The sequence below is a fragment of the Scyliorhinus torazame genome, chromosome 24, assembly GCF_047496885.1.
Source record: "Scyliorhinus torazame isolate Kashiwa2021f chromosome 24, sScyTor2.1, whole genome shotgun sequence".
In the NCBI taxonomy this organism is placed as follows: Eukaryota; Metazoa; Chordata; class Chondrichthyes; order Carcharhiniformes; family Scyliorhinidae; genus Scyliorhinus; species Scyliorhinus torazame.
This window is the reverse complement of record NC_092730.1, coordinates 33,916,402-33,933,542: the sequence shown is the minus strand read 5'-3', so window position 1 is coordinate 33,933,542 and position 17,141 is coordinate 33,916,402. Positions and strand designations below refer to the sequence as shown.

Genomic DNA, 17,141 nt, shown 5'->3' with positions numbered 1-17,141 from the left:
ACAATCCAACCAGCCAGACTATTTACAACAAGGGAAGTGGAAATTTACCCGGAGTCCTGGGATCAGTATTAATTCCTCAACCAGAGTCACTGAGCAGATCATCCAGTCATGAACTGGGCTTCTGACTGTGGGGACTTGCTGTGCGAATTTAAGTACGAATCTCGCGTCCCGAGGCCACCGCTTCCCCATTGAATGGGAGGTATGAGATATTCCTGGGGTTGAACAATTATTGGAGAAATGTAACCTCGTGGAAAAAAAGGCAATGTCAGAAGTAGAATTCTAACCCACGCCTCCAGAGGAGACTGCGTCCTTAACGCCGCGCCTTCGGCCGCTCGGCCACCCTGACGAGCTGCAGAAACTGTTATGCTCGGTGCACAAATAGACATAGAACATACAGTGCAGAAGGAGTCCATTCGGCCCATCGAGTCTGCACCGATCCACTTAATACCTCAATTCCATCCTATCACCCTCACCCCGCAACCCAATAATCCTTCCTAGCTTTTTGGACACGAAGGGCAATTACGCTTGACCAATTCCCCTAGCCTGCTCGTCTTTATGCCGTGGGAGGAAACCGGAGAACCCGCGGTGAAATTCACGCAGACATGGGGAGAACGTGCAGACTCCGCACACACAGTGACCCAAGCCGGGAATCGAACCTGGAACCCTGGAGCTGTGAAACAACTGTGCGACCTTGCTGCCCAAAATTTCGAAGTAAGTTTTTTCTGCGATGGCTGGGAATCGAACGCAGGTCAACTGCTTGGAAGGCTGCTATGCTCACCATTACACCACCATCACTCACAGAAGAACTTTAAATTCTACCTTCATTGTCATTTCATTTGTAATCAGTTGTGCTTTTCCTATTTTTGAACACCAGCCAGAGTCCTGTATCTGAGTGCCGTCCTTCTCCAAGCCGCTGGGCGTTCAGGAGCTTCGCATTGTTGCATTGATCAGTTTGCTGCAATCAACAAAGACCGAACTCCCGCCGACCTGTTCCTCACACGAAGGTATTGAGAATCTAAGATCTGAGCGGCGTGGAGGATCCAATTATACAGTTGCATCCTTGCGACTGGAATCTCTCTCCACAGCTGCTTCTGGTGCTGCTTTCACAAACAAGTAGCCAGAAAACCCTTCAGTGTCCAAACAGGAGGACGTTCATCCAGTAAAGGCGGCAGAAGAGTTTTCTGGGAGATGTCGACTGAGACACCTCGACAATCCAACCAGCCAGACTATTTACAACAAGAGACGAAACATTTACCCGGAATCCTGGGATCATTTTTCATTCCTCAAATAGAGTCATGAGCAGATTATCCAGTGATGAACTGAGCTTCTGCCTGTGGGGTCTTGCTGTGCGAATATCAGCAGGAATCTGATTCCAGGAGGCCACCGCTTACCCATTGAATATGAGGTATTGGATCTTCCTGGCGCTGCAAATTTTGCTGTAGAAACGTAACCACGTGGGTGAAAAGTTAATGTCAGAAGTGGAATTCGAACCCACGCCTCCAGAGGAGAGTGCGACCTTAACGCAGCGCTCTCGACCGCTCGGCCATCCTGACGCACTGTGGCCAAAGATATGCTGCATGCGCAAATCGATTTAAATTTAATTTTCACCTTCATTTCATTTCAAACTAAGAACAAAGAACAAAGAAACGTACAGCACAGGAACAGGCCCTTCGGCCCTCCAAGCCCGTGCCGACCATACTGCCCGACGAAACTACAATCTTCTACACTTCCTGGGTCCGTATCCTTCTATTCCCATCATATTCATATATTTGTCAAGATGCCCCTTAAATGTCCCTATCGTCCCTGCTTCCACTACCTCCTCCGGTAGCGAGTACCAGGTACCCACTCGCCTCTGCGTAAAAAACTTGCCTCGTACATCTACTCTAAACCTTGCCCCTCTCACCTTAAACCTATGCCCCCTAGTAATTGACCCCTCTACCCTGGGGAAAAGCCTCTGACTATCCACTCTGTCTATGCCCCTCATAATTTTGTATACCTCTATCAGGTCGCCCCTCAACCTCCTTCGTTCCAGTGAGAACAAACCGAGTTTATTCAACCGCTCCTCATAGCTTATGCCCTCCATACCAGGCAACATTCTGGTAAATCTCTTCTGCACCCTCTCTAAAGCCTCCACATCCTTCTGGTAGTGTGGCGACCAGAATTGAACACTATACTCCAAGTGTGGCCTAACTAAGGTTCTATACAGCTGCAACATGACTTGCCAATTCTTATACTCAATGCCCCGGCCAATGAAGGCAAGCATGCCGTATGCCTTCTTGACTACCTTCTCCACCTGTGTTGCCCCTTTCAATGACCTGTGGACCTGTACTCCTAGATCTCTTTGACTTTCAATACTCTTGAGGGTTCTACCATTCACTGTATATTCCCTGTATATTCCAGATGTGGTTTTACTATTTTTGAACGCCAGTCAGACTCTTGCATCTGAGTGCGATCGTTCTCCAACACGCTGTGTGTTAAGGAGCTCTCATTTCTGCATTGATCAGTTCGCTCCAATCAACAAAATCCGTACTGCCGTCTAACTGTTCCTTACACGAAGGTATTAAGAGTCTAAGATCTGAGTGGCGGGAAGGATCCAATGAGACAGTTGCATCCTGGCGACTGGAATATCTCTGCACAGCTGCATCTGGTTCTGCTTTCACAGACAAGTAGCCGAATAACGCCTCCAGTGTCCAAACACGAGGATGTTCATGCTGTAAAGGCGGCAGATGAACTTTCTGGAAGAAGCCAACTGATTCACGTCCGACAATCCAACCAGCCAGACTATTTACAACAAGGGAAGTGGAAATTTACCCGGAGTCCTGGGATCAGTATTAATTCCTCAACCAGAGTCACTGAGCAGATCATCCAGTCATGAACTGGGCTGCTGACTGTGGGGTCTTGCTGTGCGAATTTAAGTAAGAATCTCGCGTCCCGAGGCCGCCGCTTCCCCATTGAATGGGAGGTATGAGATCTTCCTGGGGTTGAACAATTTTTGGAGAAATGTAACCTCGTGGAAAAAAAGGCAATGTCAAAAGTTGGATTCTAACCCACGCGTCCAGAGGAGACTGCGTCCTTAACGCCGCGCCTTCGACCGCTCGGCCACCCTGACGAGCTGCAGAAACTGTTATGCTCGGTGCACAAATAGACATAGAACATACAGTGCAGAAGGAGTCCATTCGGCCCATCGAGTCTGCACCGATCCACTTAAGACCTCAATTCCATCCTATCACCCTCACCCCGCAACCCAATAATCCTTCCTACATTTTTGGACACTAAGGGCAATTACGCATGACCAATTCCCCGAGCCAGCTCGTCTTTATGCCGCGGGAGGAAACCGGAGCACCCGTGATGAAATTCACGCAGACATGGGGAGAACGTGCAGACTCCGCACAGACAGTGACCCAAGCCGGGAATCGAACCTGGAACCCTGGAGCTGTGAAACTACTGTGCCACCTTGCTGCCCAAAATTTCGAAATACTTTTTTCTGCGATGGCCGGTAATCGAACCCAGGTCAACTGCTTGGAAGGCAGCTATGCTCACCATTATACCACCATTGCTCACTGAAGAACTTTAAATTCTATCTTCATTGTCATTTCATTTCTAATCAGTTGTGCTTTTCCTATTTTTGAACACCAGCCAGAGTTCTGTATCTGAGTGCCGTCCTTGTCCAAGCCGCTGGGCGTTAAGGAGCTTCGCATTGTTGCATTGAACAGTTTGCTGCAATCAACAAAGACCGAACTCCCGCCGACCTGTTCCTCACACGAAGGTATTGAGAGTCTAAGATCTGAGCGGCGTGAAGGATCCAATTATACAGTTGCATCCTTGCGACTGGAATCTCTCTCCACAGCTGCTTCTGGTGCTGCTTTCACAAACAAGTAGCCAGAAAACCCTTCAGTGTCCAAACAGGAGGACGTTCATCCAGTAAAGGCGGCAGAAGAGTTTTCTGGGAGATGTCGACTGAGACACCTCGACAATCCAACCAGCCAGACTATTTACAACAAGAGACGAGACATTTACCCGGAATCCTGGGATCATTATTAATTCCTCAAATAGAGTCATGAGCAGATTATCCAGTGATGAACTGGGCTTCTGCCTGTGGGGTCTTGCTGTGCGAATATCAGCAGGAGTCTCATTCCAGGAGGCCACCGCTTCCCCATTGAATGGGAGGTATTGGATCTTCCTGGTGTTGCAAATGTTGCTGGAGAAATGTAACCACGTGGAGGAAAAGGGAATGTCAGAAGTGGGATTCGAAACCACGCCTCCAGAGGAGACTGCGGCCTTTACGCAGCGCCTTCGACCGCTCGGCCATCCTGGAGCACGGCGGCTAAAGATATGCTCCATGCGCAAATCGATTTAAATTTAATTTTCATCTTCATTTCATTTCAAACTAGATGTGGTTTAACTATTTTTCAACGCCAGCCAGACTCTTGCATCTGAGTGCGATGGTTCTCCAACACGCTGTGAGTTAAGGAGCTCTCATTTCTGCATTGACCAGTTTGCTCCAATCAACAAAGTCCGTACTGCCGTCTAACTGTTCCTGACACGAACGCATTAAGAGTCTAAGATCTGAGTGGCGGGAAGGATCCAATGAGACAGTTGCATCCTGGCGACTGGAATCTCTCTCCACCGCTGGTTCTGGTGCTGCTTTCACAAACAAGTAGCCGAATAACGCCTCCAGTGTCCAAACACGAGAATGTTCATGCTGTAAAGGCGGCAGAAGAACTTTCTGGAAGAAGCCAACTGATACACGTCCGACAATCCAACCAGCCAGACTATTTACAACAAGGGAAGTGGAAACTTACCCGGAGTCCTGGGATCAGTATTAATTCCTTAACCAGAGTCACTGAGCAGATCATCCAGTTATGAACTGGGCTTCTGCCTGTGGGATCTTGCTGTGCGAATATCAGCAGGAATCTCATTCCAGGAGGCCACCGCTTCCTCATTGAATGGGAGGTATTGGACCTTCCTGGTGTTGCAAATTTTGCTGGAGAAACGTAACCACGTGGAGGAAAAGGGAATGTCAGAAGTGGGATTCGAACTCACGCTTCCAGAGAAGACTGCTACCTTAACGCAGCGCCCACGACCGCTCGGCCAGCCTGACGCACGGCGGCCGAAGATTTGCTCCATGCGCAAATCGATTTAAATTTAATTTTCATCTTCATTTAATTTCAAACTAGATGTGGTTTTACTATTTTTGAACGCCAGCCAGACTCTTGCATCTGAGTGCGATCGTTCTCCAACGCGCTGTGTGTTAAGGAGCTCTCATTTCTGCATTGATCAGTTTGCTCCAATCAACAAAGTCCGTACTGCCGTCTAACTGTTCCTTACACGAAGGTATTACGAGTCTAAGATCTGAGTGGCGGGAAGGATCCAATGAGACAGTTGCATCCTGGCGACTGGAATCTCTCTGCACAGCTGCATCTGGTGCTGCTTTCACAGACAAGTAGCCGAATAACGCCTCCAGTGTCCAAACACGAGGATGTTCATGCTGTAAAGGCGGCAGAAGAACTTTCTGGAAGAAGCCAACTGATTCACGTCCGACAATCCAACCAGCCAGACTATTTACAACAAGGGAAGTGGAAATTTACAAGGAGTCCTGGGATCAGCATTAATTCCTCACCCAGAGTCACTGAGCCGATCATACAGTCATGAACTGGGCTTCTGCCTGCGGGGTCTTGCTGTGCGAATTTCAGTACGAATCTCGCGTCCCGAGGCCACCGCTTCCCCATTGAATGGGAGGTATTAGATCTTCCTGGGGTTGAACAATTTTTGGAGAAATGTAACCTCGTGAAAAAAAGGCAATGTCAGAAGTAGGATTCTAACCCACGCCTCCAGAGGAGTCTGCGATCTTAACGCAGCGTCTTCGACCGCTCGGCCACCCTGACGAGCTGCAGGAAATGTTATGAACCGTGCACAAACAGACAGAGAACATACAGTGGAGAAGGAGTCCATTCGGCCCATCGAGTCTGCACCGATCCACTTAAGACCTCAATTCCATCCTATCACCCTCACCCCGCAACCCAATAATCCTTCCTACCTTTTTGGACACTAAGGGCAATTACGCATGACCAATTCCCGGAGCTAGCTCGTCTTTATGCTGTGGGAGGAAACCGGAGCACCTGGGGTGAAATTCACGCAGACATGGGGAGAACGTGCAGACTCCGCACAGACAGTGACCCAAGCCGGGAATCGAACCTGGAACCCTGGAGCTGTGAAACAACTGTGCTACCTTGCTGCCCAAAATTTCGAAGTAAGTTCTTTCTGCGATGGCTGGGAATCGAACCCAGGTCAACTGCTTGGAAGGCAGGTATGCTCACCATTATACCACCATCGCTCACTGAAGAACTTTAAATTCTATCTTCATTGTCATTTCATTTCTAAACAGTTGTGCTTTTCCCATTTTTGAACACCAGCCAGAGTCCTGTATCTGAGAGCCGTCCTTCTCCAAGCCGCTGGGGGTTAAGGAGCTTCGCGTCGTTGCATTGATCAGTTTGCTGCAATCAACAAAGACCGAACTCCCGCCGACCTGTTCCTCACATGAAGATATTGAGAGTCTAAGATCTGAGCGGCGTGAAGGATCCAATTATACAGTTGCATCCTTGCGACTGGAATCTCTCTCCACAGCCGCTTCTGGTGCTGCTTTCACAAACAAGTAGCCAGAAACCCCTTCAGTGTCCAAACAGGAGGACGTTCATCCAGTAAAGGCGGCAGAAGAGTTTTCTGGGAGATGTCGACTGAGACACCTCGAAAATCCAACCAGCCAGACTATTTACAACAAGAGACGAGACATTTACCCGGAATCCTGGGATCATTATTAATTCCTCAAATAGAGTCATGAGCAGATTATCCAGTGATGAACTGGGCTTCTGCCTGTGGGGTCTTGCTGTGCGAATATCAGCAGGAATCTCATTCCAGGAGGCCACCGCTTACCCATTGAATGGGAGGTATTGGATCGTCCGGGTGTTGCAAATTTTGCTGGAGAAACAGAACCACGTGGAGGAAAAGGGAATGTCAGAAGTGGGATTCGAACCCACGCCTCCAGAGGCGACTGCGACCTTAACACAGCGCCTTCGACCGCTCGGCCATCCTGACGCACTGTGGCCAAAGATATGCTCCATGCGCAAATCGATTTAAATTTAATTTTCATCTTCATTTCATTTCAAACCAGATGTGGTTTTACTATTTTTGAACGCCAGTCAGACTCTTCCATCTCAGTGCGATCGTTCTCCAACACGCTGTGTGTTAAGGAGCTCTCATTTCTGCATTGATCAGTTTGCTCCAATCAACAAAGTCCGTACTGCCGTCTAACTGTTCCTTACACGAAGGTATTAAGAGTCTAAGATCTGAGTGGCGGGAAGGATCCAATGAGACAGTTGCATCCTGGCGACTGGAATCTCTCTGCACAGCTGCATCTGGTGCTGCATTCACAGAGAAGTAGCCGAATAACGCCTCCAGTGTCCAAACACGAGGATGTTCATGCTGTAAAGGCGGCAGAAGAACTTTCTGGAAGAAGCCAACTGATTCACGTCCGACAATCCAACCAGCCAGACTATTTACAATAATGGAAGTGGAAATTTACCCGGAGTCCTGGGATCAGTATTAATTCCTCAAGCAGAGTCACTGAACAGATCATCCAGTCATGAACTGGGCTTCTGACTGTGGGGTCTTGCTGTGCGAATTTAAGTACGAATCTCGCGTCCCGAGGCCTCCGCTTCCCCATTGAATGGGAGGTATTAGATCTTCCTGGGGTTGAACAATTTTTCGAGAAATGTAACCTCGAGGAAAAAAAGGCAATGTCAGAAGTAGGATTCTAACCTACGCCTCCAGAGGAGACTGCGGCCTTAACGCAGCGCCATCGACCGCTCGGCCATCCCGACGAGCTGCAGAAAATGTTATGCTCCGTGCACAAATAGACATAGAACATGCAGTGCAGAAGGAGTCCATTCGGCCTATCGAGTCTGCACCGATCCACGTAAGACCTCAATTCCATCCTACCACCCTCACCCCCCAACCCAATAATCCTTCCTACCTTTTTGGACACTAAGGGCAATTACGCATGACCAATTCCCCGAGCCAGCTCGTCTTTATGCCGTGGGAGGAAACCGGAGCACCCGGGGTGAAATTCACGCAGACTTGGGGAGAACGTGCAGACTCCGCACAGTCAGTGACCCAAGCCGGGAATCGAACCTGGAACCCTGGAGCTGTGAAACAACTGTGCTACCTTGCTGCCCAAAATTTCGAAATAATTTTCTTCTGCGATGGCTGGGAATCGAACCCAGGTCACCTGCTTGGAAGGCAGCTATGCTTACCATTACACCACCATTGCTCACTGAAGAACTTTAAATTCTATCTTCATTGTCATTTCATTTCTAAACAGTTGTGCTTTTCCTATTTTTGAACACCAGCCAGAGTCCTGTATCTGAGTGCCGTCCTTCTCCAAGCCGCTGGGGGTTAAGGAGCTTCGCGTCGTTGCATTGATCAGTTTGCTGCAATCAACAAAGACCGAACTCCCGCCGACCTGTTCCTCACATGAAGGTATTGAGAGTCTAAGATCTGAGCGGCGTGAAGGATCCAATTATACAGTTGCATCCTTGCGACTGGAATCTCTCTCCACAGCTGCTTCTGGTGCTGCTTTCACAAACAAGTAGCCAGAAAACCCTTCAGTGTCCAAACAGGAGGACGTTCATCCAGTAAAGGCGGCAGAAGAGTTTTCTGGGAGATGTCGACTGAGACACCTCGACAATCCAACCAGCCAGACTATTTACAACAAGAGACGAGACATTTACCCGGAATCCTGGGATCATTATTAATTCCTCAAATAGAGTCATGAGCAGATTATCCAGTGATGAACTGGGCTTCTGCCTGTGGGGTCTTGCTGTGCGAATATCAGCAGGAGTCTCATTCCAGGAGGCCACCGCTTCCCCATTGAATGGGAGGTATTGGATCGTCCTGGTGTTGCAAATATTGCTGGAGAAACGTAACCACGTGGAGGAAAAGGGAATGTCAGAAGTGGGATTCGAACCCACGCCTCCAGAGGAGACTGCGACCTTAACGCAGCGCCTTCGACCGCTCGGCCATCCTGACGCACTGTGGCCAAAGATATGCTCCATGCGCAAATAGATTTAAATTTAATTTTCATCTTCATTTCATTTCAAACTAGATGTGGTTTTACTATTTTTGAACGCCAGCCAGACTCTTGCATCTGAGTGCGATCGTTCTCCAACGCGCTGTGTGTTAAGGAGCTCTCATTTCTGCATTGATCAGTTTGCTCCAATCAACAAAGTCCGTACTGCCGTCTAACTGTTCCTTACACGAAGGTATTAAGAGTCTACGATCTGAGAGGCGGGAAGGATCCAATGAGACAGTTGCATCCTGGCGACTGGAATCTCAGCACAGCTGCATCTGGTGCTGCTTTCACAGACAAGTAGCCGAATAACGCCTCCAGTGCCAAACACGAGGATGTTCATGCTGTAAAGGCGGCAGAAGAACTTTCCGGAAGAAGCCAGCTGATTCACGTCCGACAATCCAACCAGCCAGACTATTTACAACAATGGAAGTGGAAATTTACCCGGAGTCCTGGGATCAGTATTAATTCCTCAACCAGAGTCACTGAGCAGATCATCCAGTCATGAACTGGGCTTCTGACTGTGGGGTCTTGCTGTGCGAATTTAAGTGCGAATCTCGCGTCCCGAGGCCACCGCTTCCCCATTGAATGGGAGGTATGAGATATTCCTGGGGTTGAACAATTATTGGAGAAATGTAACCTCGTGGAAAAAAAGGCAATGTCAGAAGTAGAATTCTAACCCACGCCTCCAGAGGAGACTGCGTCCTTAACGCCGCGCCTTCGGCCGCTCGGCCACCCTGACGAGCTGCAGAAACTGTTCTGCTCGGTGCACAAATAGACATAGAACATACAGTGCAGAAGGAGTCCATTCGGCCCATCGAGTCTGCACCGATCCACTTAATACCTCAATTCCATCCTATCACCCTCACCCCGCAGCCCAATAATCCTTCCTAGCTTTTTGGACACGACGGGCAATTACGCATGACCAATTCCCCGAGCCATCTCGTCTTTATGCCGTGGGACGAAACCGGAGCACCCGGGGTGAAATTCACGCAGACTTGGGGAGAACGTGCAGACTCCGCACAGTCAGTGACCCAAGCCGGGAATCGAAACTGGAACCCTGGAGCTGTGAAACAACTGTGCTACCTTGCTGCCCAAAATTTCGAAATAGGTTTTTTCTGCGATGGCTGGGAATCGAACCCAGGTCAACTGCTTGGAAGGCAGCTATGCTCACCATTATACCACCATCGCTCACTGAAGAACTTTAAATTCTATCTTCATTGTCATTTCATTTCTAAACAGTTGTGCTTTTCCTATTTTTGAACACCAGCCAGAGTCCTGTATCTGAGTGCCGTCCTTCTCCAAGCCGCTGGGGGTTAAGGAGCTTCGCGTCGTTGCATTGATCAGTTTGCTGCAATCAACAAAGACCGAACTCCCGCCGACCTGTTCCTCACATGAAGATATTGAGAGTCTAAGATCTGAGCGGCGTGAAGGATCCAATTATACAGTTGCATCCTTGCCACTGGAATCTCTCTCCACAGCTGCTTCTGGTGCTGCTTTCACAAACAAATAGCCAGTAACCCCTTCAGTGTCCAAACAGGAGGACGTTCATCCAGTAAAGGCGGCAGAAGAGTTTTCTGGGAGATGTCTACTGAGACACCTCGACAATCCAACCAGCCAGACTATTTACAACAAGAGACGAGACATTTACCCGGAATCTTGGGATCATTATTAATTCCTCAAATAGAGTCATGAGCAGATTATCCAGTGATGAACTGGGCTTCTGCCTGTGGGGTCTTGCTGTGCGAATATCAGCAGGAGTCTCATTCCAGGAGGCCACCGCTTCCCCATTGAATGGGAGGTATTGGATCGTCCTGGTGTTGCAAATATTGCTGGAGAAACGTAACCACGTGGAGCAAAAGGGAATGTCAGAAGTGGGATTCGAACCCACGCCTCCAGAGGAGACTGCGACCTTAACGCAGCGCCTTCGACCGCTCGGCCATCCTGACGCACTCTGGCCAAAGATATGCTCCATGCGCAAATCGATTTAAATTTAATTTTCATCTTCATTTCATTTCAAACTAGATGTGGTTTTACTATTTTTGAACGCCAGCCAGACTCTTGCATCTCAGTGCGATCGTTCTCCAACGCGCTGTGTGTTAAGGAGCTCTCATTTCTGCATTTATCAGTTTGCTCCAATCAACAAAGTCCGTACTGCCGTCTAACTGTTCCTTACACGAAGGTATTAAGAGTCTAAGATCTGAGAGGCGGGAAGGATCCAATGAGACAGTTGCATCCTGGCGACTGGAATCTCTGCACAGCTGCATCTGGTGCTGCTTTCACAGACAAGTAGCCGAATAACGCCTCCAGTGCCAAACACGAGGATGTTCATGCTGTAAAGGCGGCAGAAGAACTTTCCGGAAGAAGCCAGCTGATTCACGTCCGACAATCCAACCAGCCAGACTATTTACAACAAGGGAAGTGGAAATTTACCCGGAGTCCTGGGATCAGTATTAATTCCTCAACCAGAGTCACTGAGCAGATCATCCAGTCATGAACTGGGCTTCTGACTGTGGGGTCTTGCTGTGCGAATTTAAGTACGAATCTCGCGTCCCGAGGCCACCGCTTCCCCATTGAATGGGAGGTATGAGATATTCCTGGGGTTGAACAATTATTGGAGAAATGTAACCTCGTGGAAAAAAAGGCAATGTCAGAAGTAGAATTCTAACCCACGCCTCCAGAGGAGACTGCGTCCTTAACGCCGCGCCTTCGGCCGCTCGGCCACCCTGACGAGCTGCAGAAACTGTTATGCTCGGTGCACAAATAGACATAGAACATACAGTGCAGAAGGAGTCCATTCGGCCCATCGAGTCTGCACCGATCCACTTAATACCTCAATTCCATCCTATCACCCTCACCCCGCAACCCAATAATCCTTCCTAGCTTTTTGGACACGAAGGGCAATTACGCTTGACCAATTCCCCTAGCCTGCTCGTCTTTATGCCGTGGGAGGAAACCGGAGAACCCGCGGTGAAATTCACGCAGACATGGGGAGAACGTGCAGACTCCGCACACACAGTGACCCAAGCCGGGAATCGAACCTGGAACCCTGGAGCTGTGAAACAACTGTGCGACCTTGCTGCCCAAAATTTCGAAGTAAGTTTTTTCTGCGATGGCTGGGAATCGAACGCAGGTCAACTGCTTGGAAGGCTGCTATGCTCACCATTACACCACCATCACTCACAGAAGAACTTTAAATTCTACCTTCATTGTCATTTCATTTCTAATCAGTTGTGCTTTTCCTATTTTTGAACACCAGCCAGAGTCCTGTATCTGAGTGCCGTCCTTCTCCAAGCCGCTGGGCGTTCAGGAGCTTCGCATTGTTGCATTGATCAGTTTGCTGCAATCAACAAAGACCGAACTCCCGCCGACCTGTTCCTCACACGAAGGTATTGAGAATCTAAGATCTGAGCGGCGTGGAGGATCCAATTATACAGTTGCATCCTTGCGACTGGAATCTCTCTCCACAGCTGCTTCTGGTGCTGCTTTCACAAACAAGTAGCCAGAAAACCCTTCAGTGTCCAAACAGGAGGACGTTCATCCAGTAAAGGCGGCAGAAGAGTTTTCTGGGAGATGTCGACTGAGACACCTCGACAATCCAACCAGCCAGACTATTTACAACAAGAGACGAAACATTTACCCGGAATCCTGGGATCATTTTTCATTCCTCAAATAGAGTCATGAGCAGATTATCCAGTGATGAACTGAGCTTCTGCCTGTGGGGTCTTGCTGTGCGAATATCAGCAGGAATCTGATTCCAGGAGGCCACCGCTTACCCATTGAATGGGAGGTATTGGATCTTCCTGGCGCTGCAAATTTTGCTGTAGAAACGTAACCACGTGGGTGAAAAGTTAATGTCAGAAGTGGAATTCGAACCCACGCCTCCAGAGGAGAGTGCGACCTTAACGCAGCGCTCTCGACCGCTCGGCCATCCTGACGCACTGTGGCCAAAGATATGCTGCATGCGCAAATCGATTTAAATTTAATTTTCACCTTCATTTCATTTCAAACTAAGAACAAAGAACAAAGAAACGTACAGCACAGGAACAGGCCCTTCGGCCCTCCAAGCCCGTGCCGACCATACTGCCCGACGAAACTACAATCTTCTACACTTCCTGGGTCCGTATCCTTCTATTCCCATCATATTCATATATTTGTCAAGATGCCCCTTAAATGTCCCTATCGTCCCTGCTTCCACTACCTCCTCCGGTAGCGAGTACCAGGTACCCACTCGCCTCTGCGTAAAAAACTTGCCTCGTACATCTACTCTAAACCTTGCCCCTCTCACCTTAAACCTATGCCCCCTAGTAATTGACCCCTCTACCCTGGGGAAAAGCCTCTGACTATCCACTCTGTCTATGCCCCTCATAATTTTGTATACCTCTATCAGGTCGCCCCTCAACCTCCTTCGTTCCAGTGAGAACAAACCGAGTTTATTCAACCGCTCCTCATAGCTTATGCCCTCCATACCAGGCAACATTCTGGTAAATCTCTTCTGCACCCTCTCTAAAGCCTCCACATCCTTCTGGTAGTGTGGCGACCAGAATTGAACACTATACTCCAAGTGTGGCCTAACTAAGGTTCTATACAGCTGCAACATGACTTGCCAATTCTTATACTCAATGCCCCGGCCAATGAAGGCAAGCATGCCGTATGCCTTCTTGACTACCTTCTCCACCTGTGTTGCCCCTTTCAATGACCTGTGGACCTGTACTCCTAGATCTCTTTGACTTTCAATACTCTTGAGGGTTCTACCATTCACTGTATATTCCCTGTATATTCCAGATGTGGTTTTACTATTTTTGAACGCCAGTCAGACTCTTGCATCTGAGTGCGATCGTTCTCCAACACGCTGTGTGTTAAGGAGCTCTCATTTCTGCATTGATCAGTTCGCTCCAATCAACAAAATCCGTACTGCCGTCTAACTGTTCCTTACACGAAGGTATTAAGAGTCTAAGATCTGAGTGGCGGGAAGGATCCAATGAGACAGTTGCATCCTGGCGACTGGAATATCTCTGCACAGCTGCATCTGGTTCTGCTTTCACAGACAAGTAGCCGAATAACGCCTCCAGTGTCCAAACACGAGGATGTTCATGCTGTAAAGGCGGCAGATGAACTTTCTGGAAGAAGCCAACTGATTCACGTCCGACAATCCAACCAGCCAGACTATTTACAACAAGGGAAGTGGAAATTTACCCGGAGTCCTGGGATCAGTATTAATTCCTCAACCAGAGTCACTGAGCAGATCATCCAGTCATGAACTGGGCTGCTGACTGTGGGGTCTTGCTGTGCGAATTTAAGTAAGAATCTCGCGTCCCGAGGCCGCCGCTTCCCCATTGAATGGGAGGTATGAGATCTTCCTGGGGTTGAACAATTTTTGGAGAAATGTAACCTCGTGGAAAAAAAGGCAATGTCAAAAGTTGGATTCTAACCCACGCGTCCAGAGGAGACTGCGTCCTTAACGCCGCGCCTTCGACCGCTCGGCCACCCTGACGAGCTGCAGAAACTGTTATGCTCAGTGCACAAATAGACATAGAACATACAGTGCAGAAGGAGTCCATTCGGCCCATCGAGTCTGCACCGATCCACTTAAGACCTCAATTCCATCCTATCACCCTCACCCCGCAACCCAATAATCCTTCCTACATTTTTGGACACTAAGGGCAATTACGCATGACCAATTCCCCGAGCCAGCTCGTCTTTATGCCGCGGGAGGAAACCGGAGCACCCGTGATGAAATTCACGCAGACATGGGGAGAACGTGCAGACTCCGCACAGACAGTGACCCAAGCCGGGAATCGAACCTGGAACCCTGGAGCTGTGAAACTACTGTGCCACCTTGCTGCCCAAAATTTCGAAATACTTTTTTCTGCGATGGCCGGTAATCGAACCCAGGTCAACTGCTTGGAAGGCAGCTATGCTCACCATTATACCACCATTGCTCACTGAAGAACTTTAAATTCTATCTTCATTGTCATTTCATTTCTAATCAGTTGTGCTTTTCCTATTTTTGAACACCAGCCAGAGTTCTGTATCTGAGTGCCGTCCTTGTCCAAGCCGCTGGGCGTTAAGGAGCTTCGCATTGTTGCATTGAACAGTTTGCTGCAATCAACAAAGACCGAACTCCCGCCGACCTGTTCCTCACACGAAGGTATTGAGAGTCTAAGATCTGAGCGGCGTGAAGGATCCAATTATACAGTTGCATCCTTGCGACTGGAATCTCTCTCCACAGCTGCTTCTGGTGCTGCTTTCACAAACAAGTAGCCAGAAAACCCTTCAGTGTCCAAACAGGAGGACGTTCATCCAGTAAAGGCGGCAGAAGAGTTTTCTGGGAGATGTCGACTGAGACACCTCGACAATCCAACCAGCCAGACTATTTACAACAAGAGACGAGACATTTACCCGGAATCTTGGGATCATTATTAATTCCTCAAATAGAGTCATTGAGCAGATTATCCAGTTGCGAACTGGGCTTCTGCCTGTGGGGTCTTGCTGTGCGAATATCAGCAGGAATCTCATTCTCGGAGTCCACCGCTTCCCCATTGAATGGGAGGTATAGGATCTTCCTGGTGTTGCAAATGTTGCTGGAGAAATGTAACCACGTGGAGGAAAAGGGAATGTCAGAAGTGGGATTCGAAACCACGCCTCCAGAGGAGACTGCGTCCTTTACGCAGCGCCTTCGACCGCTCGGCCATCCTGAAGCACGGCGGCTAAAGATATGCTCCATGCGCAAATCGATTTAAATTTAATTTTCATCTTCATTTCATTTCAAACTAGATGTGGTTTAACTATTTTTCAACGCCAGCCAGACTCTTGCATCTGAGTGCGATGGTTCTCCAACACGCTGTGAGTTAAGGAGCTCTCATTTCTGCATTGATCAGTTTGCTCCAATCAACAAAGTCCGTACTGCCGTCTAACTGTTCCTGACACGAACGTATTAAGAGTCTAAGATCTGAGTGGCGGGAAGGATCCAATGAGACAGTTGCATCCTGGCGACTGGAATCTCTCTCCACCGCTGGTTCTGGTGCTGCTTTCACAAACAAGTAGCCGAATAACGCCTCCAGTGTCCAAACACGAGAATGTTCATGCTGTAAAGGCGGCAGAAGAACTTTCTGGAAGAAGCCAGATACACGTCAGACAATCCAACCAGCCAGACTATTTACAACAAGGGAAGTGGAAACTTACCCGGAGTCCTGGGATCAGTATTAATTCCTTAACCAGAGTCACTGAGCAGATCATCCAGTTATGAACTGGGCTTCTGCCTGTGGGATCTTGCTGTGCGAATATCAGCAGGAATCTCATTCCAGGAGGCCACCGCTTCCTCATTGAATGGGAGGTATTGGACCTTCCTGGTGTTGCAAATTTTGCTGGAGAAACGTAACCACGTGGAGGAAAAGGGAATGTCAGAAGTGGGATTCGAACCCACGCTTCCAGAGAAGACTGCTACCTTAACGCAGCGCCCACGACCGCTCGGCCAGCCTGACGCACGGCGGCCGAAGATTTGCTCCATGCGCAAATCGATTTAAATTTAATTTTCATCTTCATTTAATTTCAAACTAGATGTGATTTTACTATTTTTGAACGCCAGCCAGACTCTTGCATCTGAGTGCGATCGTTCTCCAACGCGCTGTGTGTTAAGGAGCTCTCATTTCTGCATTGATCAGTTTGCTCCAATCAACAAAGTCCGTACTGCCGTCTAACTGTTCCTTACACGAAGGTATTACGAGTCTAAGATCTGAGTGGCGGGAAGGATCCAATGAGACAGTTGCATCCTGGCGACTGGAATCTCTCTGCACAGCTGCATCTGGTGCTGCTTTCACAGACAAGTAGCCGAATGACGCCTCCAGTGTCCAAACACGAGGATGTTCATGCTGTAAAGGCGGCAGAAGAACTTTCTGGAAGAAGCCAACTGATTCACGTCCGACAATCCAACCAGCCAGACTATTTACAACAAGGGAAGTGGAAATTTACAAGGAGTCCTGGGATCAGCATTAATTCCTCACCCAGAGTCACTGAG

At 48.7% G+C, this 17,141-nt stretch overlaps 8 non-coding genes across 8 annotated transcripts; all 8 read right to left on the bottom strand.

Moving 5' to 3' along the window:
- Positions 1–5,802: 5,802 nt before the first annotated feature.
- On the bottom strand, positions 5,803–5,885 carry trnal-aag (transfer RNA leucine (anticodon AAG)). Its single transcript has one exon. It is a non-coding gene; the product is annotated as a tRNA-Leu (tRNA).
- A 377-nt stretch (positions 5,886–6,262) lies between these two features.
- On the bottom strand, positions 6,263–6,334 carry trnag-ucc (transfer RNA glycine (anticodon UCC)). The gene has a single exon. It is a non-coding gene; the product is annotated as a tRNA-Gly (tRNA).
- A 675-nt stretch (positions 6,335–7,009) lies between these two features.
- On the bottom strand, positions 7,010–7,092 carry trnal-aag (transfer RNA leucine (anticodon AAG)). Its single transcript has one exon. It is a non-coding gene; the product is annotated as a tRNA-Leu (tRNA).
- Positions 7,093–7,794: 702 nt separating this feature from the next.
- Positions 7,795–7,877, bottom strand: trnal-aag (transfer RNA leucine (anticodon AAG)). Its single transcript has one exon. It is a non-coding gene; the product is annotated as a tRNA-Leu (tRNA).
- A 377-nt stretch (positions 7,878–8,254) lies between these two features.
- trnag-ucc (transfer RNA glycine (anticodon UCC)) lies at positions 8,255–8,326 on the bottom strand. Its single transcript has one exon. It is a non-coding gene; the product is annotated as a tRNA-Gly (tRNA).
- A 675-nt stretch (positions 8,327–9,001) lies between these two features.
- On the bottom strand, positions 9,002–9,084 carry trnal-aag (transfer RNA leucine (anticodon AAG)). The gene has a single exon. It is a non-coding gene; the product is annotated as a tRNA-Leu (tRNA).
- A 1,159-nt stretch (positions 9,085–10,243) lies between these two features.
- On the bottom strand, positions 10,244–10,315 carry trnag-ucc (transfer RNA glycine (anticodon UCC)). The gene has a single exon. It is a non-coding gene; the product is annotated as a tRNA-Gly (tRNA).
- Positions 10,316–10,990: 675 nt separating this feature from the next.
- On the bottom strand, positions 10,991–11,073 carry trnal-aag (transfer RNA leucine (anticodon AAG)). Its single transcript has one exon. It is a non-coding gene; the product is annotated as a tRNA-Leu (tRNA).
- Positions 11,074–17,141: the final 6,068 nt, after the last annotated feature.